We start from the raw sequence: 8239 nt of genomic DNA, 5'->3' as shown, positions 1-8239 counted from the left end.
TTTTCCTTTATACTGAAGTGACCAAACGAAAGCATTGCAGATGTGAGTAAATACAGATGTATTGAAGGATGAAACAATCTCCTTAGTAGACATACAAAGAGCTAGTTTTATATCCATTTCTCAAGAAAGTATCACCTAAAGCTCCAAACCTATTTGTATGTTATTTAATATGTATTGATTTTGCCTTGTTTTATTTAATGTGTGTGTCTAAGTGTGGTTGTAAAGGGTATGCAGTTGTCAAAGTTACCTGGAAAATTACTGTATTTTCTAGTAGTGAAGTTAAGAGTAGCCAGATAAAACACTTGAAGGGAGATGTTAAAGAGCCAGTAACTTCCTATGCTGTTACCCGAGTTGCTTTAGAACAAGAATAGGAACATGAATAACTAGGACTGCTGCTGCCCTGTTGAGGACTTGAGTTTTGTTATGCCCATCCAGCAAATGTAAGTAATTCAAAAATTCAGTGTTCATGACATTTTTAATTGCTGTGGTAATCTCAAAGAGGGAGAAAAAAAAAAGTTCTACGAGAATTAAAAGACATTCTGCACCTGTTGACTGCATTCAGGAGCATTCACTTGGTTGTGGGAAGGTGCTGTTAACCTTTTTTTGTAAATTGTTATGGTTCTTTTATATGTATCTTTGCAAAACTGTAGAGATAAATTATGGCTGGTACTGCATTGTACATTAAAATGGAGAGATTTCAGGGTGCCGCTCCCCTTCAGTGTTGCACTGGAGGTTCTTGTCATGATTTGGCTGTAGGAGATGGGAGATATGCACTACTTAAGTGTTCACGTGTAGGTTGCCAGCACACTTTCTCCAGATGTGGTATGTTTGATTTACAGAATTGTTGAGCTCCTGAAGATGAGATTAATAATGGCTTCTCTTTGCTGCTTGACATTTCTGTCATCTTAGAATGGTAAGAAGTGTAATTTTGCTCATGAAGTACAGAGCTCAGGCAAAACTGTGCTAAGGCATCAAATCAGTACAGGAAAAACTTGAGTAACATCTTTGCTTGATTTCTGACATTATTGCTAGAAATTGGCCTTCCAAGTATCCTTTGGACAAAGCAATGCTAGCTGAGAGTCAGATTCTTCATTCTCGTTGTGAAATACAGTGGTTGGTTTAGATGGCTGAGCAGGGATTAAGTTAATGAACTTAATGGGATCGATATTTCAAACCAGGCTTGCCTTTCCAGTGTATCTTTTGGGGAGGGTCTAAGCATATGCATATGTAAATTAATGAGGTTTGAGGTTGACATTTAAAATCACGCTTAATTTTATGGCTAGCTATCTATTTTACAAAGTACTTTTCATTCCATTAAGCCTCATGATGGAATGAGAGTTTAACTGAGCTTTTTTGTTTAGTCACTTGGAAAGTTTTAGGATGAGTTTACAAAATGGATGTTTAATTACAGAAAATGCAATATCGGTAGAAGCCTTAACTGAAATGCCTTTGTGTGTTCCATACCATTGTTTTTAATGCAGTATTTTTGTGTTAATGAAAAAATTACAAAGATGTTAGTGCCAATTTCTTGTTTTTACATATGTGAAACAATTAAAAAACTGCTCTAAACTAGTTAGAAATTATTGTACTACTTTGTCCTGTTTCCAAATGACCAGTCTGTTGAAAATAGATCAGTCTAATTTTTTCCCCAATGATAATGTTATGTATAATATACAAGCTCTGAACAAGTGATTATGGGAAAACTTTTTTCTGTATTTGGGGTAGTGTTGTAAATAATGGCTTTTCTTTCTCTCCATCAGATTCCTGCTGCTGTGCTAGTGTTTTGCACAGTCAGAAATGGTACTGTAAACTCCTGAAAACTAGCAAGTGTATTTCATTAGTTAAGGGGGTTTGTTTAGCTTAAAAAGAAGAATATTGAGAGGGGAATCTGATTGCCGTCTTTAACCACCAAATGGGTGATTACAAAGAAGACAGGAGTCAGACTCTTCTCAAGCTGCACAGTGAAAGGATGAGCGGAAACGGGCACAGGCTGCATTAGGAAAATTACCATTAGCTGACACAGGAGTTTTGACAGTGAGGATTTGGCACGGGACGGAGGTGGCCCATAGGGGCTGTCTGTGGGAGCTCCGTGGCTGGGGCTGCTCCGATTTGGGTGGACTGCGCCCTGTGCAGCCTGAGCAGGGGTTGGACCCAAGGGGCCTCCAGAGCCCCTTCTAAGCTACACTGTTCTTATTCTCATTCTTAAAAGGCAGACATTTAAAGTTTGGTTACATTCCAGTGTTGTTTTTTTTTTTTTTTTTCCTTTAACTGTTACTCTCTCAACTCAGCTTTCTCAATGTGAAGCCAGGTGGCATTAATTTGAAAAGTATCTTTTAAAAAAAGTTTTTTTGGTATTGCTGAGGTAAACTTCAGGAGGGTTATGGTTAAGTTAGACATATTCACTTGCGTATTTGCAGCAGTATTAACTTAAATGATTGAAGGCTGTGGGAGAATAGAATAAATCATCGAGTTAAGTATTTATTGCTAAGCCTTACCTTTCTCTTCCTTTTTCCTCATAGCGCTGTGGAAGTTGTATTCCTCAGTGCAACTGTGCTTGAACTTCGTCTGTAAGTCCACAGAGCTTTAGAGAAAGTATTTTTTTCTTTTTCCTTTTTTTTCCTGGGTGTTAAGAATGTTCTGTCCCCTCCCCGGTCCGTTTATTAACCGATGAAGCCTGACCATTTCGTACCGCCCCTCATCGACCTCAGGCCGCAGCCGTTACCCGCCGTCCCCTCGCGCCGCGCCTGCAGGGGGCGTCCCTCGCGCCGAGCGCGTAACGGCCGCTGGGGGGCGGTGGCGGGGCCGCCATGTCACAGAGTCGGCCTGAGGGAGGCGGCGGGGCTGGCCGCCTACCCTTAGGGGTCGCGCTGCTCGCCGCCTTTTGCCTCCTGCGTGCCGGGCAGCCGTGGCTGCAGTCCCTCCCCCTCAAGCAGGAGGTGGCCGAGCAGAAGGCGGGTAGCCGGCCTCCGAGGAGCGGGCGGCGCCGCGGGAGAGGATGAGCCGGGGCGATGGGCGGGTTGGGCCTGTCAGCCCACGCGGCCGCAGCGGGGTCCCGCTTTATCCCGCTCGGCTGTCTGTGGGCATGGTCTTTCTTTCCTGAGTGTCGTTGCAGGCTGGTGTGCCTGTGGAAGGGAAGCAAGGAGGGATGCCTGCCTGCTTAATAGACTGGTTTCCATCTCTGCCTTATCTGGGGATGAAAAGACTTCTTTCTTAGTGGGACCAGCGCCGCATTCCTCTGCTTTATTTGCTAGTGGCAGCCAATGTGTGCCTGTTTAGGAGCTGCAATTGAAACAGGAAACCCAGTCAAAGAGCAAAAACTTACCATATGTTACTGTATACGAAAACTTGCTTTAATTCTGTATTTTAAATTCAGGAAGTCTTTTCTTCAAACTTAAAAAATGCTAGAGTCCTCCCTAGCTAAGGCAGGTTCGTGTGCTGACTTGCTGTACTGTATTCGCTAAAATGGAAGAAGAGAGCATGGCTTTTCAGATTGATACAGACAGGCTCCAGACAGCTAATGATACAGAGACAAGAAAAAAAACCAAACAAGATCTTGTGGATAAATTTCCACTCCCACTGATAGATGTAGTAGTTAACCTACATAGTGAAAAACAGTTTAATGTACTTTTGGGTGGAAAAAAAACCTAAGAAACAAAAAAAAAACCCAACAAACAAACAAAACCCCAAACCAAAAACCACAAAAACAAACAAAACAACCAACAACAGCTTTTGAAAAAATAAAGGGCAAAAAAAGAAAGAACGCAGTCAATACAAGATTTTGAAACTGTTAAAAGTCTCACGATAAAAGGGCAAGAAGAAATACCTGAAACAGTAAATTCTTACATTTTAAATGCTTGTGATGCTATTATTCAACCAGAATACCCTCGTAGCCCATGGCTCTCCTTGCCAGCAAATTGTCCAAAATGTATCCTTCTACAAGCCAAGCATGAGGAAAAAGAAAAGCCAACCAGAAATCCTGACTGGAAATCAAATACAAGTGATGTAGTAAGACTCCTAAGAAATGTGCCATGCCATGCCACCAACATTTGGGTCAAATATTAACAAGTACACAATTTAAGAAGGAAAACCAAACTACTTTAAGGAAATCTAGTGATGTTACAAAGGAAAACCACGGACAGTATGCTGGAACAGCTCTTTCAACATTGCACACTGTGGGGCCCAAGGATTCAAAATCATCTGTGTTCTCCCATAATAAGGAAAACTTGAATCAGAAAGTGGAGCAGGAAAAAGAGTATGACAGCAAGCCAAATAAATCATTCAAGTCTGTGGTGGTTCCATCAGCTACTGCAGAACAACAGCTACCGCAAACCATGAAAGCATTTACAGAAGACTCATCTACAAGTGGCTTTCCATATTTCATACGGGCAAAAGGAAATCTGCCTGTAAGAATATTTTTCTTTTAATTGATCACATCAAACATATGAGAACTAGAAAGATAATTGATATCAGAATGTAGACTAAGCAAACTTTTAAAACAAAAACTGTAGTAGATAAACTCAGCATTGATACTCTTAACTGATATGTCACGTAAGTTTTGATAAAACAGGGGAAAACGTATGTACCCTGCCAGCAGTCCCTCTGTTTCTTGCATTCTGCTTACAGTATTCTTACTGTCTATAGCAGGAAATTCCACTAGTAAAGATGAACTTGTCTGAAAACATGCCTAAGGTTTTTGGACTACACCATGTCAGTTGAGTTGTGAGTGCTTTTTTCATTTTGTTGTTTCATCTGCTGTTACTGCTTCTTAAGTGCTGCTGCCAACCATAGTTTACAATGTTTTCTTGATTCAAATATTGCTTCCACATGGCTTCTGCAATCAGCCTTTTTTTACCCCCTTCTCATTGTAAACATCGCAGATCAAACTTTTGAAGGGATGAGATATCAATCTTTTTCAGGACAAGTTGTTTAGCTCATGCTGGTGTACATTTTCCGTGTAATTTTCATCCCGTATGACACTGTTTGCTTTCTACTCTAAACTATCATGTTAGAATTGTTCATCTTCCCTTCATGTTCCAGCGGTAGGTTGAATTAAGTTGTGGATAAAGGAGCTGCTGAAATGGGCAATGGTGACTGAGATCCTGGAACAAAATGTGCCTACTGATTCCTCTTCTTCTGAGTATGTAGCCATTATCTATATTCTAATGGCTTAACAGGAATCCTGTGAAATCTGTTAATAATGTGTTTCCTATCCTTATTGTGTGTTAGTTCGTTACATTTTATTACTACTACTAATAATAGAATAAACATGATTAGCAAGATAGGAGATATATCAAGAAGTGGACAGATAGAGAGCAACAGGCTCTAGATAAAGTATTTTAGAGAAAATACGTTTGGGCATACATATATTGTCTGAATTTGAAGTCTGAATATTCTTTTTTTATTGATAAATTAAGAAAATATGTAATCTTTTTGATGTCTGCCATCCTTTAAAATTTTTTCAAGGATCAAATTAGCATAACATATCTTCAGAATTATGTAAGCAAAGAAGATACAAACATGGTCGTATGTTGGAATCTTTCAAAAGCAACAGACTGCTTTACGTGATTCAGAAGAAGCTCCAGGAGAGCGTGAGTCAGCCACTGTATTCTGCAAGATACTGTACCAGTTCCCCATATTTTAGGTCAGCTAAAGAGACCTCCAGAGTACAGTCTGTAAATTCTTATGTTGCATCACTGGATTCCTCTATTAGTATAGTTACAGGAAATACTAACTGCTTGAAATTTGAGAATCAAAACATTCAAACAGAGCAAATGGAAATCAATCCTAAGAAAAGGGTGAATCCTGTGAAATACTCCAAATTGTGACACCCTAAAATGACCTGAATCCAGAATGCCTTTCCAAAGAAAAGTGAGTGGGCAAGGAAAATCTTACCTGGACTTTCACTTGGGAAGACCACGTTCCCAGGTTATGATGAAAAAAAATAAATAATGAAGTAGTAGTAGTAATAATAATGATGATGACTGTGATGATAATGAGTGCTCTTGCAATATCTCTATTGCATCTTTAAGTAATTAGTTAACCAACATTAAGTGTGTTTTCACATTGCAGTGGACCTTTAGATTGATAACAGGCTCTTATATAGCTTTTTCTGGCTTTGGTCATTTACAAAATAAGGTGTTCTACACTGTGCAGTCTTAATCAGAACTGTAATTAATTGATGTGATAGGCTAGCGGATTAGGCCAAGACCAGAGCATTGCAAGAAAAAATGAACTTGAGGAAAACATGTTTCTGCTACCAGGATAACAAGACTCTCTTGCATTTCAGAAATGTGAAAATGTGGGAAAGGAAAAATCTGTAGTATATAAAAAAAAAAATGGAAATGTTTTCAAGTGGATATTTTTTAATGTGGTTAATCAACATTAACTACAATATTATAGCTACGGTGAGCAAAAGCAGCCATCTTGAAGGTTCTCAGAGTTCTTTCTTTGGAATTTTTGATGTCATATGCCTGTACTGCTTACTTGTGTGTCAGTTTGGTTTGCCATAACTTAAACTTTGAAAGCTGTTAAGACTGTTAGGCAAGATTTTAGCCTGTATTAGTGGTCTCTATTGCAGGTGGATTTCGTGATAGGACAGATTTCATGAATCTGGATTTGTGAGTAAATCCAGTAGTAATAGTGTATTTTGTAATCATAATTAAAAATAAAACCACGACTCAATGGCAGCTAAATTCTTATGGGCTTTTTTGGGGCATTTTTCAGGAACTTCATGGGACTTTTGGATAAGTAACATAAATTTATGTAACTAATTTAGGGAATAGAATCAGTTGTTTTCATTTGGGAATGGTGTAGGTTTCCATAGGAACCTGTTTAAACCTAATATTCTTTCCTTCATCCTATCTCAAGTTTCTGGATAGGTTTAATTATGCTAATACCAAACGTTATTCTGCTAGCTCATTATTAGTAGATCACCTCAGTTTTTTGGTGCTTTCTTTTTAAAATTCTTAAGTCTTTACTGGTCTGTTATATCAAATAACTTTATTTCATAGTATGGTTCTTACTCATAGTCTTTTGGGGTTCTGTCTCACTGCATATGTTGTGTAGTATCTCTGAATTTTAGTAGTTTTTCCCATTCATACAGGATAGGGATGACCATCATCAGGACAGGTCATTACAGCTAGCTTAGTTGTTTTAGAGGTTTATTAGACAACCTAATTTACTTTAGCAAAGCTACTTACTAGCATTAAAGACAGGATACGTAAGTCACCTACTTAGATATCTGTCTCATGTCAGAGACATTCAGAACAATGATTTTCAAATGCTTTCCCGTGGTTTCAGTCATCTTCTAGGCTTAAACCTGCTTTCATAGCATTTGAGAAGGAGGAGGTAGGGAAAGGATGAGTAAGGTAAAACGTGATAATATTTTTTTCTAATATTTACTCTTGTTCCTTAATATCATCAAGTGGAAGAAATTGTCTCTTTCAGTGGATGTTTATTGCATTGAGACTCTTTAAAGTGTGTAATTCGTATAGCAGATCAAGTTGATTCTGAGTAAATCACACTTTTTCCCGTGTTGATCCATTCAGTCATTCACAAACTGCTGTGGTGTCAGACCAAGACAGTAAGAATCTCAACAGCATTGAGCGTAGATTCAGGATAATGTTAGTTAACCTAAGTTTTCTATTGTTACAGGTATTTCATTTTTTTTGGTAGCGTTAAATGCTAGCACAAAGAAAGGTGGCAGCAAAAAAAAACCAAACTACCTTGTGTTGGTTCCACAAGTATTGCAAAAGTAACAAAGCTATAAATTTGTTTCAGCGGCCACAAGATTTTGCAACTGTACAGAAGTTTTATAAGCCCCTTTGAAAATACCTCACATTGAGCCTAAATGTAAGATCCTTGAAAATTTCAAGTCCAAGTTCAGTCATATGCTGATAACACACATCATTGGTATAAGTGAATAAACAAGTGCTCTAAAAAAAAATAAAATAAAATTAATTGTGCTGAGAACCATGTCAGCTTGGAATAGAAAATCTCTGCAACTTAATACAGATAATGAATCTCAGATTTTGAAAACACTAACAATATGCAAAAACTTAAGATTTTTCAGTGGAACACAGTTGTTTCCAATAACTTCTTTTCAGTGACATGTAGTTGAAACCTCCTTAACAATACAGTGATTATACATTTTTTTGGTGTTAACTGGTATTTCTTATTTTGCATTATTCCTTAATAGAAAGTATCACAGCTAACAAGCAAAACTTCAGCAAATGTAGTC

This window comes from Larus michahellis, chromosome 7, assembly GCF_964199755.1.
Source record: "Larus michahellis chromosome 7, bLarMic1.1, whole genome shotgun sequence".
Lineage (NCBI taxonomy): Eukaryota > Metazoa > Chordata > Aves > Charadriiformes > Laridae > Larus > Larus michahellis.
The sequence above is the reverse complement of the archived record's forward strand: the minus strand, read 5'-3'. Positions refer to the sequence as shown.